The sequence below is a fragment of the Ruditapes philippinarum genome, unplaced genomic scaffold (genome assembly GCF_026571515.1).
Source record: "Ruditapes philippinarum isolate M1 unplaced genomic scaffold, ASM2657151v2 ctg2261_1_1_1_1, whole genome shotgun sequence".
Lineage (NCBI taxonomy): Eukaryota > Metazoa > Mollusca > Bivalvia > Venerida > Veneridae > Ruditapes > Ruditapes philippinarum.
Genome location: NW_026867094.1, coordinates 19,377 through 45,487, shown reverse-complemented (window position 1 = coordinate 45,487; position 26,111 = coordinate 19,377). Strand labels below are relative to the sequence as shown.

The following is a 26,111-nucleotide window of genomic DNA, read 5'->3' as shown; positions in this document are numbered from 1 at the left end:
TGAAGAGTAGCGTATTTTATTTTGATCATTTCAAAGCCAAAACATGTCAATGGTTATCAAAGAAATACACTGCATCCTTAGACCCTATACCTGCATAAAAGATAATGAGAAACATGTAGATATATGACAATTTGTTTCATTATCTGTTCTTTTAAGATTTGATGTTTAAAACATCATTTAACGAGGATAATTAAAAGTTTTATGCATTAATCAAATACAAAATGTTGACATTGTAGATACATTATCGTGTTCTTATCTGTTCAAGTAATTTAATTACCAGAAAGCAAAACCAAAAAAACCAACTAGTTTTGACAAGTTATACAATGGAGTATGTTCGATTTTTGAAATAACAAATAAAAGTGGCCTTACATTTTAACATACATCAGCTATTCTTTCTTCAGTCTATCCATAATGTCTTGTGCAGCAACGACTTCGGTTATATCCACATGAACCACTATACTGTTCTCCATACCTACAGCGAAATCGGCAGAAACAACGTCTTCCGAGTCCGCCTGGTTGGGCTGTAAAATATTTTGTATAGGCAACGTGAAAACATTTCTTATTTTATAAAATATTTGTATCTGCCTTTCAAATTTAAATAGTTTTACATATTCCTTTATTTGACTTAAAATAATATATGCATTAAAAAAGTCTATGTCATATTTTAATGATGATGTTCATTGTTTTTGTTTTTATCTTCTCTTTTCTTTTTTTTTTCTTTTTGTTATACCCATTTGTCAAAATAAATAATTATTCTGGTCTTTGCCAATACGGAAAATATTAACCGACCCTGTTGTGATTTTGGTTGGTTTATTTCAAATATTAAATGAATAAATAACAATTAACTGAACTTAAAAATTAGTTTCAACCTATCACATTTGTATCACTTAACATTTCCAAAAAAAACTGTTAATGTATTATATTAACGAGATCAAATTTTGTATGATGTATTTAATATTCTACAATTTATGCATCAACTATCGTTTGTCTGTACTTTAAAATGGTTTATAGTTGCATACATGACCTTACGTATCAAAAGCTTAACAACATTTTAAGACAGTAAATGAATGATGTGTTGTATTTGTTGGACTTTGAGACACACCAACACTATTAAAACCGACTTTCATACTGTTCTACTGTACAAAGTTTTGTTAAGGTGGGCCTTTCTTGCATTATTTCAGGTACAAAGCAAACACCTGAGTATCAACGAGCATCCTTAAGCTAGCAGGATAGCTTCCTTACATGACATTTGAAGTCCCTAGCGTGGTTCATTTGAAGCCGGCGCTTTAACCACTCGTCAAAGGAAGCCTATTAGGTTATCTCATTTGAAAGAGAAAAACAATAAGTCTGTTCCCTAAATAATTATCGTTATTCAAACAATGCAAGTTAAAAAGATAATTCAAGCTGTCAATGTTGTGAGTATATGGTCGATCTTGTCATAAAACGCTATAATGAAAATTACAGTAAAGTGATGCTCTTACCTGAAGCAGAATCTGGAAGAATAACTATGGTGATGCAACCCACCAGAAGTAAAGCCAACATCAACTTGTTCATTTTGTCACACAGTGTTTGTCTTCAACTGAATAACTAAAGGCCGTTACAGAAATGATACTTGCAATGAATTTGAACATCTTATATAGAAAACTCAAGCAGGATACAGTTGATTCATGATGTACCTTGTTGTAGATATCTCTGTTTTACCTTGTAAAAAATAATGTTGTGTGCAAATAAAAGCACGAGCTAAGAAAATTTTAGATGCAACATTCATGTTTAATTTGAAATCTTTATGTTTTAGTCAAAGGTGAAATGTAATGTTGCAATTCCAATTACATACAAACAGACTAAGTGAATAATATCATATTTTAAAAGTTTTTATTCGTTATAATGTGTACGTACATTAAACAGTGCATTTCAATTCTTACCAATGTATATTGTTCTGGTTACCGTTGTTAATTCTATCTTTGCGAGTCATACAAAACGTTTTAAAATATATTTGTAAGAACTGGGTCATTTAGTCTAAGGATCAATATCATGTTTAATTTGATTTTCCTCCTTTGATCTTTTGATGTAAAATAATCTTATAACTTTACTGAAAAGTTGTCTACTCATAAAATCTTCAAACATATTACAAGTATTTTTATGATTGTGTACGAGCTTAAAACAATACAAAAATGCCTCAGTATCTTCCATTTAGTTAAAGTTTCTATGACACTAAGTAATTCCATGACATAATATCAATGAAGGAATCCTAGCCAATTTACGGATACCAAATTTCTGGTAGGTGCTCGTGCTTCTAAGAATGGAATATACAAATATAATCCAATATGGTGTACAACTTATTCGAATGACTAATTCAGTATTTCAAGTCCATGCAAATACGTAATATCAAGCGATAATTATATATTATTGTATTAAGATCTGTTATTATATTCGATGCGGTGTAATTCTAAAGGAAGGGAATGAATATAATAATTTGTAATTTTGATTTATTACTTTTGATACATCATGTTAAAATGGAGAACAGTTCTCTCATTTTGACATATCTATTTAAATAACTTAAGTGATAACTTTAATACTTTGTATTATCAATATATCATTATCAAAATTGTCTTTTTTTTACACGCCATGTTACACGATAATGATGTTAATGGCATAAACAATATGCTTAACGACAAAAGTAACACCTCCTTGGGCTTCACATGTACATTTTATCGTAACCATGATACAAACTTGTGCTTTGAAAACGAGTTTAGGTAAAATATAACTTTTTGAATGCCAGAAATTTGGCAATATTTTTTTGTTTTTTTTTCCGCTTCGCAAGTAGTTTAAAATATATACAGTTATACAGCAATATAATAATGCTTTTTTCTAACCGTCATAGAAACCAATTACAGACTGAAAACAATCGCTGATCATGATAATGAAACAAAGCAACAGATTTATAGTTCAGATTACAGAAATGTGTTTTCTCGTTAGAATCTCTTTATTATACTTGTGAATTTTTATTAAAGCTACTCGTTCAGTACCTTGCAATGCATTTAAAACTTACTTGAAATTGCATATGGAATGAACTTGACGACAGCATCCATGAGGCAGATTTTAAATAAAAGAAACGATGACAATCTTGTGATACTAGACAGAAATCGAAAGAAATGTGTTGATTATTAATTGAGGGTTTAAGACAAAACTGATGAAGTTAAAAAAAAAGACAAAAGAACTGTTTAGTTAGAGAGAAAATACATCAAAACTCGCTTTTAAGACCCTTTGTTATGTTTGGTTATTCTTCTTTGTGTTGTACTTGAACAACATGAATAATTAGAATGTTTGATGTGTATATTTATTTTTTCGGTAAGGATTTACGTCGCACAAACACAGTAAAAGATTTATATGGCGATTATTCAGTTTTAGTTATACATTGTTTCAGTCATGAGCGGGCTCTTGAGTAGAGTTGCCGAAGTTCCGTAAGCTAGATGGAAAGCGTCCTCACACGGAGGAGTCTAAAGTCCCTGACAGTGAGAAGCAAATGTCCCTGACGTGATTCCAACCTTCGACCGTGAGAAGCAAATGCAGATGTTACAAAGGAGTGTTGACAACGTAAAGAGTTTAGCCACATAATCATTAATTACAAGGTCGTATTTTATTATGTAAACTAAGTAGATGTGAACTCAAGTGTGATTCGATATAATCATATGGCTCTTAATAAGGCTAAAATAAAATAATTAAAATTCTACTGTTGGTATTTTTTTCAAGATGTTGTACAATAAAAATGTCATTTAAAAATTGTAATAAATACAAGTTGATATTTAATTGATTGGTTCGAAAGGAATAACGGTTTTGTTCTTATCAACCCAATCTGCTTTACATTTTATGACTATTAAAAAGTATTGAGAAGAGATTTTATTCATTCAATGTTATACACTGTACTAAACTATCTCTGTTATTTGAAGACAATAATTTGGTTTTCTATATTGATTGAATTTGTGAGTGTAACAAACTGCTTGAATTAGTTTTGATTTTGATTTGACCTTAATTGGAACCTCTACATTGACAAATTATCAAATTTAATCAAATTCATTGTGTTTTACAATAAGTTGTAAAATGGTCACAATTACCTTCAGCTACGTCAGGACATATTAACATTGAGATGCAGTCAACCAGTAATATTGTTAATAGCAATTAATCATTTTCTTTTAATTTGCAAAAACTACTGATATTCTTGCAATCAAAATAAAGTCCATATTTTGTGTCAGTTTTTTTAATGTTGGATAACGTTGTCCCTAATATATTAATTATTCACTTGTTTTTTTTTTTAATTTATTTTTATTAATTTATTAATTTTGTCTTTATGGGAATAAAATACTTATACTTCAAACAAAAACACGTGTTGGGGGGGGGGGGGGCTAAATAAGGAATTTTTTTCACCATTTGAGCAACCAAAAGGGAGGGGGGTGAAAAAGACGTTAAAAGGCGTTTATATCGCGTAATGGGTTAACAGAAAATGATGAAAATACTTGAAATTACCCAACATCGCGTTTTCCATGTTTTAACATAGCCTAATAGACAAATTTGAAGACAAATTGTTGTTTTGTATTTTTTTTTGATTGTTTTCATTAACCCATTACTTAATGAGCAATTTGTGAACAATGGCTGTTTCATTGCAACTTCTCAATGGATTGAGATGGAGTCAAATGCTTTTCGGCGTTGGTTACACGTTACCTTATGATCGATGTGGGGTCATTTTTAGCCTCTCACAAGTCCAAAGATTTCTTGGCGATGAGAGGGACGCCGCCCCCTTCAACCCCCCCCCCCCAAAAAAAAGAAGGGGGCCTTTCCCCCTTCTGGCAACCCCCTTATGTATCTTTTGATTGGGACCGCACCGAAAAAGTGGTCAGTTTTTTAAACAACATTTCTCAAATAAAAACAAGAGTTGGGGGCCTAAATAAGGCATTTTTTTCACCAATTGAGCCACCGAAAAGGGGAGAGGGGGTGAAAAAGGCGTTAAAAGGCGTATATATCGCGTAATGGGTTAAACAAGGCGCGACAGGAAAGTTTGATAATAGATTAACAAACATGTTAAAAATAAAAACAATAAAATGTATAATGTTGTTTAAACACAATTTAAAGAAATAATACAAAAAAAAACTCTTCTCAAACATTTGAGCATTTTCTTTCTATACCTTGGCGGATGAGCGACATTCAATTATTTTAAACACAGGTAATTGAATTTTAAATAGTTAGCAAATATCTTGATTTTTGTTCTTGTTTATTGTTTGGGTTGCGTTTATTGAACGCCATCTTATCGTGTTGATCTTGCTTATCATATTGTATCAATGGCCTAGATTGAATTATTCACACATTTCACAAAAAAGTTATCATACCGAAAGATACAACGTTGATAATATGGATAGAGGAATGTTACTCAGCCTTAAATGAATGCAGCTTGTATACTGAAAAGATGATCCAAAGTTGTTTGTAAAATTTAGTCGTACTATATATTCGTACCCCTAGATTGTGTCACCCTTTTATATATGAATTGTTTGGGATCCTTTTTAAAATGTCTGGTTGCTGTAACCTGACATTAGTTTCGGTCGCGATTTGAAATAAAAATGTCATGGACATAATAAACACATTAAGTGTCTAAGATATACGTTATCAGTTTCATTTCAAATATGTATCGAGAAACAGATGTTTGATTTGAATATATTTAAATTCTAAAGATATAAAGTTATTTAGGTTGTAAAAATGGTTCATTTTACTTTTGCGCAATATTAACAGCTTGCTTGTCGTAGTACGATTTATATTGTCATTAGTGTTTATTATCTAAGTCAAGGGGTCCCATATATAACAAAATAGATGTATTTGTCTTGGGGGCTGCGTTCATTGAATGCCGCCTTTCCTTGTCGATCTTGTTTATCATATTGTTACACTCGATAAGTGTCATTTATAATTAATAGACTTATTACAGATGCATTAAATATAATTATTGTAGATACGCGTGTGATGAACATTTACAATATTTTGCGGTTATATAATTACAAATCCTATGTAATGCCTTACAAATCGTTTAAAGGCTATTAAAAACGTTAATACAATCATATTTTACATTGTGACATGGATGTAAATTTTACGATAATTTGCGTACGGGATACATCTTTTTATGTGGTTTTCAAATGAATAAAGTAATAAAGCGAATAATTAGATATTGCCTTATTATAATCTTGCAAACCTAAAATTCATTTGATGATGATGGCTTCATGTTTTATCAAAGATTTTCGTTTATATTAAACATTGAGGATATTTTTAAGGAATGTTGCTTTTATGTGAAACAGCTTAACGTGTATTTGTTCACGTTGCTTGCAGTTTTAAATACTCATACCGACATTTATAATTGGGAAATATTACATTAATCATACAAACATATATTTGTCAACTACTGCATCTTACCTACTGATATGCGTCATTTAATTTGGACAGCTCCACTTCATTAGATAGGCAATTTGGCATTATGTCTTTCATTCTAATAATATGTGCTAATCTTTGAAAATCAACAAATGCAATAAACTATTTTGTGGTAGTAGACTGGAGTAAATATAAATAAATTGATTATCAATTATCCCTCTGTCTTATCAGTGTAATTTTGTAGATAACGTCTTTTTGTTTTAGTTATTCCTTAAGCATATTCGTATGCATGTACTATTCTACCGAACGTGTCGAGCTTCAGAGAAAATCATGCGTCTGTTTGAAGAGAAACTAGCAAGCAGGTTCCGGCATTTCTGAAGACATGTGGACGTTAATAAACACAATAACCTAACTCCTTTCAAAGGTAGAAAATTTTATTCCTTCTAAATGTAAAAGACCATGTCAAAAGTAAAAAGGTTACACATGTCACAGTGTAGAATATATTGCTGGTACCTCTGACCTTGACCTTGACCAATTGATCTGCATTTATCGACAAATTACGGCTGTATAAGCAAAATTGTTAAAATCTGCTTTTATTATCACTGGTGACATTGAACCAACCGACCCCTAGCTCAATCAAAAAGAAAAGACCAAGAATAGTTTTTGCCTACAAAATATGAACGACATCTGCAATTGAATTAAGGCTTAATGGACAAAAGTGTAAAAATCTACTTTAAGCACTGATGGCCTTAACCTTACTAACCCCTACTTGGTGACCTTGAAGTACCGCTCCAAGTACCTTTGAGTACCGCTCAAGCCGGTGCTAGGGGGCGTGAGGGATGTTGCACTTATTCATTATCCCTCATGTACATACTCAATCAAACCGAGTCTGCAATTCTTGTGTTATTTAGTTGTGATTAATGCTTCCGAGGGATCACTTTGTTTCCAGAATTTTGACACGACTAACCCATGGCTCACCCGAACGGAAGAAGACCACACAAGTAATCATCCTTCCAAATATAAAAAATAGACAGCACATCGTGGCTGTGTAAGTAAATATTAAGAAATCTATTAAAGATATCCGTGACCATGGCTTAATGACCGAATCTCAATACATACGAAGAAAACCATGCAAGTTTTTTTCCTGCCAAATATTAAAGAAATCTGTAAATAAATAAAGGATGTATGTGCACAATTCTAAAAAATATATTTAGTACCTTGATATAACTGACCTCTTACTGCTTCCAAATGTAGAAGATAATAAAATGAATTTTGTTTCTTGTTTGTTTGTTTGTTTTTGGTTTTACGTCACAAGTCACAGTATAGGTCATATCGCAACGTTCCAGCTTTACAGGTGGAGGATGACCTCAGGTGCCCTTCCGAGCATTATTTCAGGCACGACCGGGCACCTGAGTAGAACCACCGACATTTCGTAAGCTAGCTGGATAGCTTCCTCACATGAACAAATCCAAAGTCCCTGTCGGGAATCGAACCCACAGCGGTGAGGGGCAAGTGGTTTGAAGTCAACACCTTAACCATTCGGCCACGGGCGTTGTTGAGAACATTAAAAAAATAATAGTTAACAAATGCATACAAATTAATATGTGTTGCGAAAGAAACTTCAATAATTTGAAAACTTCAGAACAATACATAGTTCTTATTCCACCTTATTAGAACATCTCAAAAGATATATATAAATAACCGAAATACTTTTTTATTCCTTTTAAGAAAAAACTCATGTTGTAAAACTATTTTAAAAAGCAACATATTAATTCTAAATAGCGTAGCTGTGTAAAGTTGTCCAATTTTTAACTATCCCACATTTATGATCAGTACAAATCAATAGTATGACTATTATACATAACACGACACACATTGTGATATTTAAGAGATGTCAGAATAATCATACAGTTTCACTGTAGATTGATTGTAATTTGTTGTTTTGGTTGTTGAGTTATTCCCCGCGGTCTAGAGACCGCAGGGTATTGGTACGCATTTTAATTTTAAGGCATGGAGGAGCACGTGACCTGTTTTCGGTACATGGAGGAGCATGTGATCTGTAAACCGTATATGATTGGTTAATTATATCATTAAAATGTTCACCGCAGGAAACCATTTTACTTGTATCTACTTGTGAAGATATAATTGGTTGATATTGGTTGAATGTTTTTCTGGTCAAGATTATATCAGTTGATGCTTTGTTTTGAGGATATATGTAAATATTGGGTGCTTTAGATTAAGTTGTTTTCTGATTTGTGAAGTTAATATTGTTTGATGAATGTTTGTTAAGAATATTTGAGACGGTGAAAGGTGACTTGAAGTCTGAAACAAGACAAATAGTTGTCCTTATAAATATCACAAAAGAGCTATGTCATTAGCTCATGAATCTATAGTGGGTGGGCATTTGTCTGTACGCAATCATTTAGACAGGATACAGTCTAGTTTTCACTGGCCAGGTATTTCTAGTGATATAACTAGATTGTGCCGGTCCTGTGATATTTGTCAGAAGACGGTGCCCAGAGGTAGACTTCAGAAAGCGCCTTTAGGTTGAATGCATATTATTGACACTCCGTTCCAGAGAATTGCGGTTGATTTGATAGGGCCAACGACGCCTGTATCGGAAAAGGGAAAAAGGTACTGTAGTTGATTATGCTACACGTTATCCAGAAGCTTTTGCTTTACCAAGAATCGAGACTGAAAGTATAGCTGAAGTATTGTAAAATATGTTTGCAAGAGTAGGTTTCCAAGTGATAGGGGTAGTCAGTTCACGTCACAGCTTATGGAAGAAGTTTGTAGACTTGTATCACTGAAACAGTTTACTCAAAAAAATTCAAAATGTAATGGTCTTAGAATTTCACTTGGCGGGGATTCATTTTATTTTCACTGTCTCGTGTATAGGAACATGGTGGGGCTAAGAGCGAGGTTTGGTGCACCATTAACCGGTTTAAACTCCCCAGCAGTCATTATGCTGCTGACCGTTCCAAGGCGGCGCCCCACTGTGTTCCTCAGATGTATGTCTATGTCGTTTCATACTGTTTTGGTGACACTTTTGCTTGTGTCCCTTGTTGTTTTCTCGTCTACGGTTAGTAACTTCCTCATTGCCTCTAGTTTTTATTTCTTTAATTACCCCCCCCCCCCTTACCCCAGTCTCCTATCCCCTTCCCCTTTGTGGGCCTATTATTATTTTCTTTGAATTCCTTATCAGTTCCAAATTATTTATCATTTAATGATTAACCTGTCCGTGCTCTGTCTTTGCCCTGTCCTGTTTTTGTTCGGGGTCCGCCTGGGCTCCTTGTCGTTGGTTCTTGTTGCTTGGTCATATGGGGGTTGCGTTCATTTAACGCCGCCTTTCCTTGTTGATCTTGTTTATCATATTTTGTGAGAGAATGAATGGTATTTTAAAAAGCATGTTGAAGAAAATGTGCCAAGAAAGACCTAATGATTGGGATAGATATTTGTCTGTGTCACAATAGGGACTACGATGGGATACCAGGCCGACCACAATTGCTATCTAAAACAACCAACAACTCAGAACAGAAAAATATTTACAAATTAATTTACAGGAAACGAATATTTATCAATGAAAAATGATTATATATGAAAAATCACTGCGCAAACAAACACTATCAACGTATCTCAGTCTATTTTCCAAACTCTATCAACGTATCTCAGTATATTTCTCCGTAAAGTTTCTGTCATGATGTTTAAATAAAATGGTGGCGTTGTTGAACAAAATTCGTCACAATGGCGGGCATCTTGTATAAAATCTTATCAAGCGTAACTGTACTTCCTACAGTGTTGGCACAGTTGATAGGATCCTGAACAAGGGCATGCGTCACCCTTTAGCCATGGTCATACGTGTGGAGGGCCCGTGTCATCTTCGGGTGTGTCCTCTAATAAGAAGCTACAAACATAAGGGTATAATAAAGTCCCTTGGAAAAGACTCGACCTTTGTCGGTTTCCAATAAAATAACGTGCTTCTTTGAATAAACAAAATGTCCACTGTAGTACACCATACATTCCGTGGAACAAAAATTCAATCACATCCGCATAATACTGCGTTGCAAATATATTCAAATATACGCCACATAATAACCACCAATGAATAAACGTCTTCCAAAATCATGCCACTGAAGATTCTTCTCTAGAGATACGTTAGTTTTGATACGTTGTATTTACTTATAACAAAAACTGATGATAAATGAAATGAAGTAAGATGATAACGTAAATTAGATTGATTGAAACAAATCATTACGAAACTGCGGCATTTTACATAAAGTTACACAAATACGGTAGAACCATAATAAATTATTTATGAATATATATATATATATATATATATATATATATATATATATATATAATATTCACGGCTCCTATACAATCACAATATAATTAAAACTTCAATTAACATACATCAATTAACATGTCTTATAAATTTGCAATAGTGAAACACTAGAATAAAAAGAGCTTTTAAAATTTAATCTGCAAAAATTTAGAAAATTTAGAAAACAATAAATTACTGCCAAATAACTAAACCTGAATCAAATTAATTAAAATTCTAATAGAAAATAGTATTTTATGAAATAGCAAAACTTTATGAAACAGAATCACTAGAAAATTAAATTTACCTTGTACAAGCTGTAATTTTATAACAAATATAATTTGTCTGTCACCGTCATAGTGACCTGTATAACGCCCAGTGCATTGCAATATATCACTTAAAATTTAGTCATTATATAGCAAACTACTGAGTACTGAGCGGAAAAACGGATCGTGCAAAACATGAAAAATCGATTTGCCCGTAATAAAGCTGGGACGGCGGGAAAGATAGTTATGTAAAATAAAGGCCCGTCTTTCAAATACAGACATAATACATATATCTTGTTCATAAAACAAAAATGTAACTTTCTTATTACTGAAAGGATTTTTGTGAAATAAACGGCAAGGTGTTTAAATTGAGACATGGAAATTCAGCAAACCATAAAAATACTCTAAATAATAATTTAACCCGAAAACTCTAAATTGAACAAAAGATGATGCAATCTCACATCAATGAATATAGAGTAAAAATGAGGTTCGGCGAGAAAATATAATGCAAGATTTTACAAACGTACTTTCACTTTGTGACCGTCTGCGGTTCTCTTTGCAAACAGAGAATTCCCACAGTCAAGTACAGGGTTCTCACCATTTGAGCTTTTATATGGCAGAACTGTTAGAGGTCCAATGCAAGCACTTAAAGAATTATGGACAGAGAAAGAAGTACCAGAGACACGTTATACGTATGAGTACGTCCTAGATTTGAGAAAAAGATTAGAACAAACATGCAAGATCGCTAGAGAGAATCTCAGCAACTCACAAGAAAAGTATAAGACACAACCAAGAAGTCGTAAGAAAGGAGACAAAGTTTTATTGCTCCTGCCTTCAACACACAATAAACTGATGTTACAATGGAAAGGTCCATTTGTTGTAAGTGAAGCAGTTAACAAGTTTGACTTCAAAGTTAAAGTAGTTGATAGAATTGGGAAGTACCACATTAATCTTCTTAAGAAATATGAAGAACGAGAAGATAGAATTTCTGCGAGTGTAGCTGTAACAGAAGCCGACAATAATGATGTTACTGGGGTAGTTGATGATGAAAATCTTTTAGAACTAGTTGAAACACAGGGTGAAGAGACGTACAGAGATGTTAATGTTAATGATCAATTATCACTTGAACAAAAATCAGAAGTTAATGCGTTGCTTCAAGAATTCAAGGATATTTTTACTGATATTCCTGGAACTACAGATCTTGAATCTCACAAGATTGAGTTGACTGACAAAACACTAATTCGTGTAAGACAGTATATGAAAACATATGCAAAAGGGACAGCGGTAGAGGATGAAATTAAGAAAATGCTTGAATGTGGTATCATTGAACCAGCAATTTCTGATTATAATTCTCCAATTGTTTTGGTGAAGAGAAAGGATAATACAAACCGCTTTTGTATTGACTTCAGACGACTCAACTCTGTAACAAAGTTTGATACAGAACCAATGGGTCATGTTGAGGATGTGATGGCGAAACTTAAAGAAGATATTAAGTTCTTCACAAAAATTGATTTGACCAAAAGTTTTCGGCAAATACCAATTGAAGCAAAATCAAGATATCTAACAGCATTTTCTACAACAGAAGGTAGTTACCGATTCAGAAAGATGCCATTTGGAATGGCCAATTAGCAATATGAATGGATACTTCATTTCTTCAGACAATGGATTATTATATTACCGTCCCATTCACGGGAAATAAATGATTATGTTGCAGACAAGAGTCTGAAATCATTTGTTCTGAAACAAGATGATATTAATAACATGGCTATTAAACAAAATAAAACACAATTTGTTGATAAACACTGATACTAGTTTCATTAAATATAAGGTTGTTCATATGATAAAACATAGATCTAAATATCTTAATATCTGAGAAATTATAGCTTAGTCTGCTGGTAGCTTTGGCGAAAAAAAAACTATCAGGTCTTGTGCGTCCCCTCAATTGGTCGAACCCATGTCGAATTTGCAAGAGTAAAAGAGCAACTTTTTGATCGGTGGTGTCTATCTAAGAAAATTAATAAAAATCATGAAAAGCTTAGACAGCTCTTGTTAGTTGAAGAGTTCAAACGCTGTTTTAACTCTTATGTTAAATCTTTCTTAGATGAAAAACAGGTAGAAACTTTAGAAGAAGCTGCCCGTCTAGCTGATGATTATTCTTTAACCAACAAAGTCTCATTTCTAAATAAAATAGAGAAATACAGAATCCCTAAAGAAAGCCCAACACGACAAAATTGAAAATGTTGCAGGCTCGGTTTGATTGAGCCTGTTCATGGACGGTACTGAAAATTGCACGTTACCGTCCACGCCCCCTAGCACCGGCTTAAGCAGAATTCAACATTTAAAACACTAAAATGGTGAAATGTTGAATTTAAAAACATCCGCAGATGTGTTCATACGGCGGTTTTCATGGAACCTTCAATGTGACACTTCCGTGCCATTCCATGAAAAGCGGCGTATGGTCCCCAAGTAAAAGAATGCGTGTGCCTTAAACGAGAAAACAATGGGCGGAACTAAATAAAATGGAATTTTGAAAGGGGATCTGAGGTTATGAAGCCTGCATATCACAGATAAAACGTCAAAAGACAAATTTAAAAAGCAGGCAACATATCCTAAGGGTGATTAAACAGTATTCAAGTAGGAATACTGGAACCACCCAAATTGAAAAAGGCCAAATACAAGAAACTAAAAATACCATGTAAAATGTATACACAACAATAATGTCGTGCTGAACGATCTTCAAGGATCGAAAATATAACATCATTGATTAAATGTACGGGGAGACTTTTTACAGCCGCCACACGGCACAAATAACACTGATGTGACAATAAAATAGAGAAATACAGACACCTTCACATTTTAATTCCAAGTTCAGTTCTGGTAATTTATCTGGCTCATCTAGTCAGTCAAATACTCCCAAACCAAAGTTATCTGATGAAAATAATGGTCATAATCGCTTATCTCGTCCTACATGCAATTTTTGCAAGAAAACTGGACATCTTATGTCTGATTGCTTTACCTTAAAAAGGAGGCAACAGCAACGTAATGAGGCCAAACCCACAGGTCTTACCATTTCAAGGTCTGAACCTCAGTCTTGTATTGATAACAATGCAATTTTGAAGGTCATAGAACCCAAGTCTGATTCTATGATTATTATGGAGATTAATGAACCATTCCTTTCGGAAGGTTCCGTGTCACTTATCGGTGATACTGGCCCACCTATTCCTATTTAAATTTTAAAATACAGGAGCTGCTCAATCTCTTATTTTAGTAGATACAATGCCTTTTTCTGAGAAGACTTCTTCTGGATCTAAAGGCAACAATAAAAAAGACCAAACTAGAAATGTGTCTACAGATGCTGTTTTGTCAGAATCTTACAAATTGTCTGGCTGTATATACATAACAGATACACATCCAAATGATTGTGTTTCTGTTTACTAGATCAGGGGGTTAACTCTTCCGGTCTTAAATATACTTGCTTAAAACAGGGTCTTCCTATTTGAAAGACCCTGCTTAAAAATACCAGATGCATAAGTTATATGCTTATAACTAATCTTGAAAAGATTCAATGTTCTTGCAGTTGCACACAAAGCGGGGTTCAAACCTGCTAATGTTCCTTGTTATACAGGCACGTACATTCACATCACATGCAGACATGTATTTCAATCAACTTTCATAAATGGTTAGAGTTAAACATGACACAAGTAGCATACTCTACTATATATATCAAAACAGTTTTCCATAAATTCACATGCTTAGTTATAACTTTGAAATTACATGTGACACAAACTGGTCTACTGTCTGACAACGTGTCACACAAACTGGCCTACTGTCAGACAGTGTGTCTCACAAACAGGGGCTACGTTTTGACAGCGGGGCAATAAAATATTACTTTTTCTGACAGTGTTTAAAAAAAAATGGTCTCCCCCTTTTACCGTCACACAAAATGGTCTACTCTCTGACAGCGTGACACACAAACTGGTCTTCTGTCTGACAGCGTGACACACAAACTGGTCTACTTTCTGACAGCGTGACACACAAACTGGTCTACTCTCTGATTGCGGGTCACACAAACTGATCTACTGTCTGATAGCGGGTCACACAAACTCGAGTACTATCTGACAGTGTGACACACAAAGCGGTCTACTGTCTGACATCGTGACACAAAAACTGGTCTACTGTCTGATAGCGTGTCACACAAACTGGTCTATTGTCTGACAGCGTGACACACAAACTTGTCTACTGTCTGATAGCCCGTCACACAAACTTGTCTACTGTCTGACAGCGTGACACACAAACTGGTCTACTGTCTGACAGCGTGACACACAAACTGGTCTTCTGTCTGACAGCGTGACACACAAGCTGGTCTTCTGTCTGACAGCGTGACACACAAACTGGTCTACTGTCTGACAGCGTGACACACAAACTGATCTTCTGTCTGACAACGTGACACACAAACTCGTCTACTGTCTGACAGCGTGTCACACAAATTAGTTAACTGTCTGACAGCGTGACCGATAGTGGGCTTCATGTTACACATTATTAAACTACAGTATATTAAATTCAAAATAAGAAATGCATTGCGATTCATTTAATATCAGATTTTCACAGAAAATTTACAAATGATCGTCACACTACGGTTTATGTCAATTATCTCATAGACAAAATAAAAATTATTTCAAACATTAGATACAAGTATAAACACAATTACTCTAAGTTTTAAGTCTTTTTTAAGATAATGTACCTTAAAAAAGTTAACCAAGCATTTCAAAGTCGAAAATGGGCATTACTGAGAAAAAATAATATAGTTACCTGCCCTTTAATATGGATTCCAATTTAAAATGTATTGAATATGTAAAATATAGTACAATATATAATGGCATTTAATTTCACATCACCATGCTTTATTTAACATGTTGACAGAATTTTGTATTTTTATAGTAAAACCTTGTTTTGATACTTTTTCTTAAAATTTTTTTTAAAAAATAAAAGACAGGCTGACTTTTTAAAAAATTAAAAGGATAAAAGGGTTTATGGTTAAAAAAATTTTGCCAATTTTTGTTACAAATCGGGGTTCCCTTTAATCCGTTTCAAAAGTGATATATTTAGTGGTTTTATTAAATAATATATTAAACTGCGGGGTTATAAAAACCTATTTTAAAAATAAAATTTAATATATCCCCCTGTAAACAATAAAATTATATTTTCAGTTGTTTAAAAAAATCATATAACTTTATAAAAAATTTCATAACCCAATTTTTTAAAATTTACTTTATTTATTTTTTTCCTTATTTTAAAATTTTTGATCAACGTTATAAGAAATACAAACTATCAACATATCATCAATCAATACATTACATACAGAAATTATGAACTTTCTGTTTTTTTAACTGAAGAGTATATGTTTGCTAAAGTCAGAGCAAAAAATCCAAGATGACTCAATCTAAAATAGCCATTGCTTTTCTGAGTAGACACATTTCATAGTTAAAATAACAATGAAAGTATACTATAAAGTCGATTGACATAAAGCTATTCTTTCATGCAGCTCTTCTTACATACGAAACTTTTACTAACTAAATGTGAAGTATGAATTCATACCTAAAACTTGAAATACAGTAAAACAGAATTACATATGATTGTAATGAATTTATTCAATACTGACATAGCGACTGTTGTGGCATGATTTGATATGTTGCAATAAATATTTCATTTATAACATAGAACTTATTTTCAAAAATATTTATATTAAGCACATACAACTAAAGAAAAAACTTACAATAAAAATATACACACTGAATTTATGATACAACAATTTTCCTGAGTAAAAGCTGAAAAAATTTGAAACATCGATGAATATGATGATATACAGCTCTAAATATTGATGTACTAAATATTGCTTCCCTGAGTAAACAGTCATACAACATGATCACATTTCAAGTTATATATACATAGTATGATGCATGGAATATTATTTACAAATAATGTATTATTGACTTATTCAATGTGAGTTTCGTGGATAAGGAAATATAATCATGATCACTATAATGCTTGAATACGAAATAGGTTACCTCCCTTCCATCATCAGTACACTTACAAAAGTGGATCCGTTAGCAATGCTGCAAAGCGGTATTCTGATGGTACCTGGCTCGAATCTCGGTCATGCTGCATATTTTTCCCCACGGACAGTTAAAAACATAATATTTATGAAAAAAACTTTTACAATATTCTACTGCAAGTATGTCGGAGCACAATTTATGACATTAATTTGTATACAACTTTAATTTACATTAACAGGAGCCAATTATGATTTTATATCGATAGTAGAACTTCCGACCACACATCACAAAAGTATTACTTTCATAACTTTCAACATACATTGTTTTTATTACTTTTGGTTGAAAATCAAGATCTGTCATCCAACGAATGCATCAAATTGTATTGTTTGGCATATACACGATTGTTACACAACTGTGTTAAAATGGCCATCATCCATGCTGAATGTTAATTTTACAAACGAATCTATCCAGAGAAAGTATGCTTCGTTAAGGCGAATTCAGTGGAAATTCGACATAAGCAGTATGTTTGCTATGCTTTTTGGTATACATACATTGTACAGTAAGGGATCCTCTGAAATGAAGAAAAAAAACATGCTTAACTATCAAGTTGCAAAGACACTGAAGTAGCATCGTTAACTTCTCATCAATGTATCATTATTACAGCGTTAACTTTAATCTTTGTGTTTAACAATGAAATATTTAACTGATGGTAAAAGAACTTCTAACTATAGAACTGATATATGCGGTATCAAAAATTGTATTTTCATAACGGGCTTAAATTGACTTTTCGAAGACATTGTCGAACACGGTAAGAGGACAGAAATTAGGGCGCAATCAGACCACTGTTGCATGTGACACATTGAATGATTGCACTAATTAAGGTCCTTAACGAAACATAAATTCTGATATGTTTTTCATTTGCTTCTGATTTACGGGAAATATTATTTTAATTAATGCTTTTTTGAAATAAACAACAACAACAGCAACAACCGTGTAATTTTACAATTAGCACAACGAGTAGAATAACAGTTGAAGGTTGTAACTTTTCATACTAAATGCAAAACAAACGTGATTATATGTGACGGGATATATTCTTTTTATTAACTAATGTATTGTTAAAAAGAAATATAATCCATGAATAAGGCCGAATCAAACGGAGCCTGCAACATTTTAAATTTTGCTGTTCGAGATGCTCTTCAAGAAATTGAATTATTCATTTGAAAATAAAATTGGCCGGAAGTAGATCGAGCCTAAATATCGTTATGGAATATATTCATGTTTTGTTTATAAAAACAGAATTTTTATTTGATATCAGCAAATTTCATGATAACTGTTTTCCCCCAATTGGAATATTTTAACGCATAAAAAAATTCCCAAATTTGCCTTATGGCGTTTTCCCAAAATAGAGGAAAAAAGGCCTGTAACGATAGCAAGAATAAAGGATGATTAAAAATTGGTCAATGAATACCATATTATTAAATGATCAAAAACTCACTGATGGTTAACATGTGCACAACAGCAAAAGACGGGATAGCGGACATACAAAAGACTGGTGGCGACATTTCAACTTCTTCTATTGTCCGGTTCATCTTAACGAATTCACAATTTCAACTTCATGAATTAACGATTTAAAATTCATGAATTAACAATTTCGACTTCACGAATTCAACTTCATTATTCCATGATTTCAACTCTGTGATCTCACGATTTCAATTTCGTGAAGTCAAAATCTTGAATTCTTGAATTCGAAATCGTGAAGTTCAAAACATGAATTCATGAAAATAAAATCTTGAATTTGAAATCATGAATTCGTGAACTTGAAATCGTGTAGCCGAAATCTCAAAGTTCAAAACATGAATTCACGAAGGTGAAAACATGAACTGAAGATGAGTTAAAATGGTGCATACGAGCCTAAATATCATTATTATTTATTCAGGTGTTGAAATATAACACACATTGATCTGATTGTAACGACGTCAGTGTGTACATGTAAATTATAAAACCTGTATATTGAAATACAATTATCCTCAATAATAAAGAAAAGAAAAGCGAACAGAAATCTTTCAGAATAAAATGTTAAAAAAATGTTACTTTTTTAAAGTAATGCTTAACATTGGACTATGTTTTATCTACTTATATAATTCCTAAAATAAATTATAGGACATACACAATATGTTGAAATTGATAAAAATTGTTTTCGTCTGCTTTCTTTTTCAACTAATATAGCAGACGAACAAACTTTTTTAATAATTTATACAAAATATATTATAACTGAAATTTATAAATACGAAATGTCTCAAGTATACCTTATTTACGGTACCGACCGCTTTTTACTGTATTCACTGAGCATCTCACTTAATATTTTTTCTCTATGCAATCTTTCTATAACAAAAAGTAAACTTTTGGTCGCCTCGATCGTTTACTCAATTTGAAAATACACTGACTTAACTGTAATAAACATTAAACTATAAATAGTAACCAGGTGTCATGGACTGGCAAAATATATCTATAGAGCGTCATAACTGTCTAATAGCCGGACACGGTACGTAACATATATCGGAAAAAAATTATACATGGATTAGTTTTTTCTTCTTTTTTTGATAAGTGACCCTTTTCCAAAACTGTTTGTCGAATTCAATTTCAAAATATTCAATTAAATTGTCTTTTATTTTTAAAACTGTTTCTATAATCTGCCATTTTGGCAATCGAAACATCTTCGGCTATAATCAATTATAACATCGGAATAAAAACGGATTTAAAGTAGTTTTACCACGTTGTTTCAGAAACAGAGTGTTATCTACTAAACTAGACGTCCAAAGAAAAATTAAGTTTTTTTTTCTATACAATTATGATTGAATATATGTATGACAACCAAATTGAATTTCAAAATGCCTATGGCGTACAATTTAAACTTATCTGACTAAATAACAGATTCGCATTTTTTACTTTAGGTTTCTACAACTATAATAAATAAATATATAAATAATATATTGTTTACTTTTGTTTCTATAAATTCGCTTATTTTGACAGGTGGACTTTTACTTCCCAATATTGGAAATATCTTGTCAACAACTCCCAGATAATTTTCTTATCGTTACATGTTTAGTTTTTTAGCGTTAGTTGGAACGAAATACCGAATCCGTTCTTTAAGATAACCTGATACTTCCGTGTGCTAACATATATGCGGAAAATGGTAAGACGTTAATGATTAAGGAGATATTCCTAAGAAACCTCGTGAAAGCGTGGATGAAATTAACGATCGCGTTACTGAAAAAAACAACAACAACAACAAACAATCTAAGATCACTTTTCTTTTCAATTGATTCTATTTTTTTTAAACAAGTTTTACGATGTGTAATTTTTTCAAGAAATATTGAGTTTAATTAAATATTTGAAGCCGTCAAAGTTAGCGAAGATATTCTGGTCGCTAGCACATACACATAGAAGGAAAACTTTCCGCATTGATTTTGAATGCTAAGAGGGTAAATTGTGCGCGAAGGTTGATCATCGTCTATGTAATAACAAGAAAATATTTCACATATTCGTATGTAATATAGGTACGATCTCATACTAACTTCTGTGAAGACATTTTATGATTGCTGCATGAAAGGTGTTATATAAAATGAACAATCATGTCATCAGATATTTTATATTTTAAACGTTTTCATTGAATGTTATAAATGTATCATAATATTAAAATTTCATGCATTGTGATGAGGAAAGTCATTTCAATAAAAGAACAAAACATGACCAATTTACTGTTACACAATTACACATCTTCCACTGAAAAGACCATATAAAAATCTTGCAAACCCACAGATTTGAAATATAAACAATCAAAAAACCTTTTTTTTTTCCCCGCGTATTTCTTTCTTTTCGGAACTCTTAAATCTGGTCACCGGTTTATTAAAAACATACCTAACACGGGCACGATCTTTTTTCTTTCTTTTTATATCTTACAGAGCATTAAAAACCATTCAAATATATAAGGTATAGAATTTCATTGAAAATCATTGTCACAGATTTGAGTAATTATCATTTATTTATAAAAACATCATTATTTGTTGTCGATTGATCCAATAAAACCCAAATACTACGGTTTGTAAGTATTTATTAAAATTCGCGATGGTGCTCGAGATGATCACGTGATACTTAACGGCAGGCATCTTACGATACGAAAATACGACTATGTTGACGTTTTGTCATTGGCTTGAACCACGTGATCAATACACACATTAAGGTGTGAACTTATTCAATTGTCATTAAAATTATGCCGTTTATCGGACATATAACAATTCTATGTACAAAGAAATTTATAAAACAATTTTAGAAGTATTCCAAATTATAAAAAAATTGGAAAATAATAAATGCATATAAATTGTAAATTTCCGTATGACAACTCACCCCTAAACAAAACACAATAGTCTGAACAAAAACAAGCGTCTGCTTCTTTACCTAATTATTTAGTAGTTGCAAGATCATGATCAGTTAAATTTAAGAGCAAACCTATTGTAAAAATATTACTATGACCATAGCAGATTTCGGACAGAAAAGCCTTAAATAGCACAGTTTGTTGGGCTGATACTGGTGTATAATTCTTTTATTTCTCTGCCGTCGGATACCTAAAATATCTCCATTCAAGTTACTGTGTAACAAGATAAAAGCGGTGAATTCAAATATTAAAGATTCAATTACATATTATTTAATGAAATTCTTTATGCCCACCACTACGTACAGGGTATGTACAATCATGGGTTTATAAACACAAGGTCGTCTATATTTAAAATACATGTATATCTACCTAGTCCGGTCAAGGTCGTTGTTACTGTCTAGAATCATAGACGGGAAAACGACTGATTAATAATTGCAGCTAAAAACTAAACTATACTACTATTTACTGTGTATATTTTAGGAGGGTGGATGAGGGGATTCACTCGTATTTTTAAGAAAAAGGTCCCCAAACTATGATACAATATAGAGTTGTATCATAGTTTGGTGACTTTCTCTTGAAAATATGTCAAAGTTAAATCGTATACATATACATGCACAGTGCGTTCACTGGATTGCATGTATTTGTTACCCGCACTCCAGAGCATGCTCATTGATTGGCTCATTTTTGCTGGGTTTTATTTATTTGACGGCAGGAAAATGGAAAGCAATAAAAAATATAATATTTAAATGCTCGTTCATTGGTTACTTTTGTTCTGGGGCGTCATATTGTAACAACGGAAAACGTGTTTTTATGTTTGACTATGATACAAAAGAGAAAGAACACCAAAACACTCGGCAATCTGATTGATTCTCGGGGACTATGCCCCCTCCCGTACAAATCAGATAGCTTCGTGTTTCGATGCTCTTTCTATTACATATATCGTTTCAAGGAAGTGTTGTTGCCTCCTAAATAACAACATAAATGACTTTTTACTCTATTGTAAATAAAATTAATAAGTACCGTATACACCTTTAACCTTTAAATCTAGACTAGTCATTACTTTATCATTATCACTCATCCCTTTAATAATGATATCATAAATGTAGCTTTTTTATTACAGAAATATTATACAGTCTCATCATACCGACACATCAATAAACATGTATAAACATAACATTAATAATTCCTACTATATATTAGAACGAAATTGAGCATCTGGAAAAAAGCACGTATAATTATTTGAATTTCCGCTGGTAATGTAATGCGCTATAACAAAATCAAGTATAACAAGTTTTTAAGTTTGAAATGCCTTTATACAGATATATTATGATATTAGAAATACGGACGTTCCACGGCTATTGAAATTTTGTGCATCATTAGACATTTCGGTATGAATGATACAAAACACATACGATAGGACTTGTTTGGTGGTTGTTTTTATATGAATCTTTTCCAAAACTATTAAACTACCCAATTTATTACCAATATCCGGTGCTTGAATAAAAACTTAACGTAGTTTTTTTTCTTCTTTTTTTTATATTTTTCAAGATCACGTGAGCAAAAACACAGTGGTCAAGATTTGCAAAATTATACATTTATACCGTTTTTCTTTACTTAAGAATGCGCTCGCTTTACTTCGGTATCCGATAATTACCGATAAAATGTCATTTACATTTACAATGTTTTCAAAGTGGACAAATGTAGAAAGGAATAGTGTTTTGAAAATATAACAAAAACTAATAAAAAATCCGAAATAGAAACTAGATGGATAAGAAAAATACAGTTCATTCGTGTTTTTATCTGTCTGTTGTAATAAAGGCACCTATACCCAACACAATGAGCTATGGATCCCTCCGTGAATTCACGCAGTATTGATAAAGATTCGAAATATAACAAACAGCCAGCGTTGATGTGATGATTTGATTGAACAGTTTTTTACAAATAATAATTTCATTTTATGCAAAACACAACGAAATTGTTCATTTGGATTAAACTGCCGTTCATTTCGATTGAACTACCGTTCAGTCGGGTAATTACAAAATTACATCTGTCACATCTCTGTTGTTCCACACTTGCAGTAACTCCGAAATAATATATTTACATATTATTTTTGCAATCATTGAAATAACAGCTTTGTTCATTTAAGAGTAATCAATTCCAAACATTTTGGAACTTCATGTAATATTTTTAAATTTGGAAAAAACATTCTGGAATTCATATTTTAATGAGTGCTGAGAAATGAGTGACGAGTTGCATATTTTTTCTATAAACATTGTATTTATGTATATTTTTTCTTTCCATTTTTTTGGAGTGGGGGAATGAAAAAAAAAATGTTATCACAATCACAAATGTACTCTATAAGCGCATTTAACATGAACAACACTGTAGTTAGATTGTTTGTGTTGATATTAGCATATTTCTAGCTGTAACCGCCATCTAATTCAGCAGAACGAAACCATTTGAGCAATGAATTATAGAGTACCTGCAAAATCTACATTAAAGAGTGTCAAAATAATAAAGGAGCAAATCTCGTTTAAAGTCCCTTGTCTCCAGATGATAAAATAAATTTTAGAAAGTATGTTGACAAAAGCGTCAATATATTGTGTTTCTTCTTTGCATTGTCTACTGCGTTACCATAGTAGTAGCCAATATAATCACGAAAAGTGAATTCATTCAACATTTTGACGTGGTTCGGAAAAATCCTGTCATTTTAATATGCATGACGGTATTGTTTCTCTTATGTTCTGGCCCCGTACGTGTTTACAAAGATTTAATGATCAGGATCAAATCTAAATACTTAAATGGATTCTTTATTTATCCTCATAGATTAATATTAATATCATTTTGAAAAGTTTAAACTTGACTTACAATGGCAAGTTAATGAAATTGTTGTATCAATTTATTGTTATTTTTCAAGATTCGGGCATTTTACAGTTGATCCAATATTGATTCTTATATAAAATGGATTCTTATTTTGATCCGAATATTTTTGTATTTTTTTTTTTTTTTTTTTTTTTTTGGTTTAACGTTGATTTTATCCAAAAGTTGTTTGGTTTCTTGGCAAATCAGCTTTTTTTACACATATTTACCCTTAAATTCATCAAAACTCAAGTAATTTAAGTAACATAAAACAATGAAACGGTCATCTCGTTCAGTAGACGGATACAATTTACAAAGACTAGTTTTTGCAGAGTTTAATGAAAAACATTTTTGCTTAAGAATTTGTGTCTTTTTAACACTTGCGGCGTTCCATTTAACGAACCGGAACCACTTGAGCAATATATTTTAAGACTGTGAATCGGGGTAGACAGGAACGATTCCCTGACTGTGCAGATCACTTTTTTGTCTGATTGATCATGAAATCATTTTGATGTTGTTGTTTTTTTTAAAGTTATGAGGCTCTTGCGATAGTAATAGCAACTACTACCAGAAAATTGCTTAAAGGCCTGTCCTGGAACGTCGCGATGGTTGAACTGTTTTGAACTGTTGTGATAACTTCAGCAAGATCTGGAGGTGAAACTTCTTACTGGTACTGATACTGAATTACTCTTACAAAATTTTGCTACTACTGGTACTGGTACTGCATTACTGTCTTAAAAAGTGGTACTGCTACTGCATTACCCAGTATTTATGGTTTTGATAAAAATTAAAAATAGCACCAATTTTTCTCATAAAATGAAGCTGTAAATTACATTAACTATATTTTATTTTTGTGAAAAAGTAAGTTATCAAATCTAAAGATAATTTGCTGCAATATTCCTTCAAATGTTAACATAGTATTCATCATAAAAAGCACCAAAAACTTTAAGTAAAAATTAAATTAAGATAAACAGACTCAATAACTCTTTACCCTTAAATATCCTTATTAAAATTTTTATTACTTTGTATTTACTAGTAAAAGAGCAAAATAAACACTTATTAATTTCTTCTATTCTAAATAATCCCATTTCAAGTGAAAAAAGTGATATTGTTAGCACCATAAAAAGATATTATTTACTTTGGTATAAATTGAACAGAGGTGTGAAGTTGTGAAAGGCAACAAAAGACTGTTGCGTTTTAAATCATGAAAGATGTTTGCATTGTATTTATACAGTTGACTGGTTACTGAACAATTAGATATGACATGAATATAATAATTATGTTGTAAATATTGTTTGTAAAAAGTATGTTAAAACTATAAAGTTGTAAATATGTTATGTTAGCTTTAAAGTAAATTATGATTTTATTTCTTTGCTGAAAAATATTTGCAATTATTTGTTTGACACTGTATTTATTCAAACTTTGATGAATATATAAAAGTAATGGTACTGATACTTAATTACTTCACCAAAAAAGTACTGGTACTGCAGTACCGAGCTAAAATCTAGTACTGGTACTGGTAACGGTACTGCATAATTTGCCAAGTACTGGTACTGGTACTTAAGTACTACACCCTTAGTACTGAAGCAGCTCTGATAAACAGCAGTTGTATTTACAGGCTGACCGCGAAAAGACCAAGATTCATAATAACGAAGACGACCTCCATTTCGAAAGACAATTATTTCTGTTTTGTCAAGATTAATTTCCATGCCTGTGTTCAAGCAAAATTGATCAATTACATTTAGTTGTTGTTGTAATTTTGTAGCAGTTTCAGCACA

The 26,111-nt window shown here is 32.2% G+C and overlaps 1 long non-coding RNA gene across 1 annotated transcript; it reads right to left on the bottom strand.

Moving 5' to 3' along the window:
- LOC132734838 (uncharacterized) lies at positions 1-1,626 on the bottom strand. Its single transcript, XR_009626373.1, has 3 exons — positions 1,482-1,626; positions 370-521; positions 1-90 (listed from the first exon to the last, which is right to left on the bottom strand). It is a non-coding gene; the product is annotated as an uncharacterized LOC132734838 (long non-coding RNA).
- Between the last annotated feature and the right edge of the window lie 24,485 nt (positions 1,627-26,111).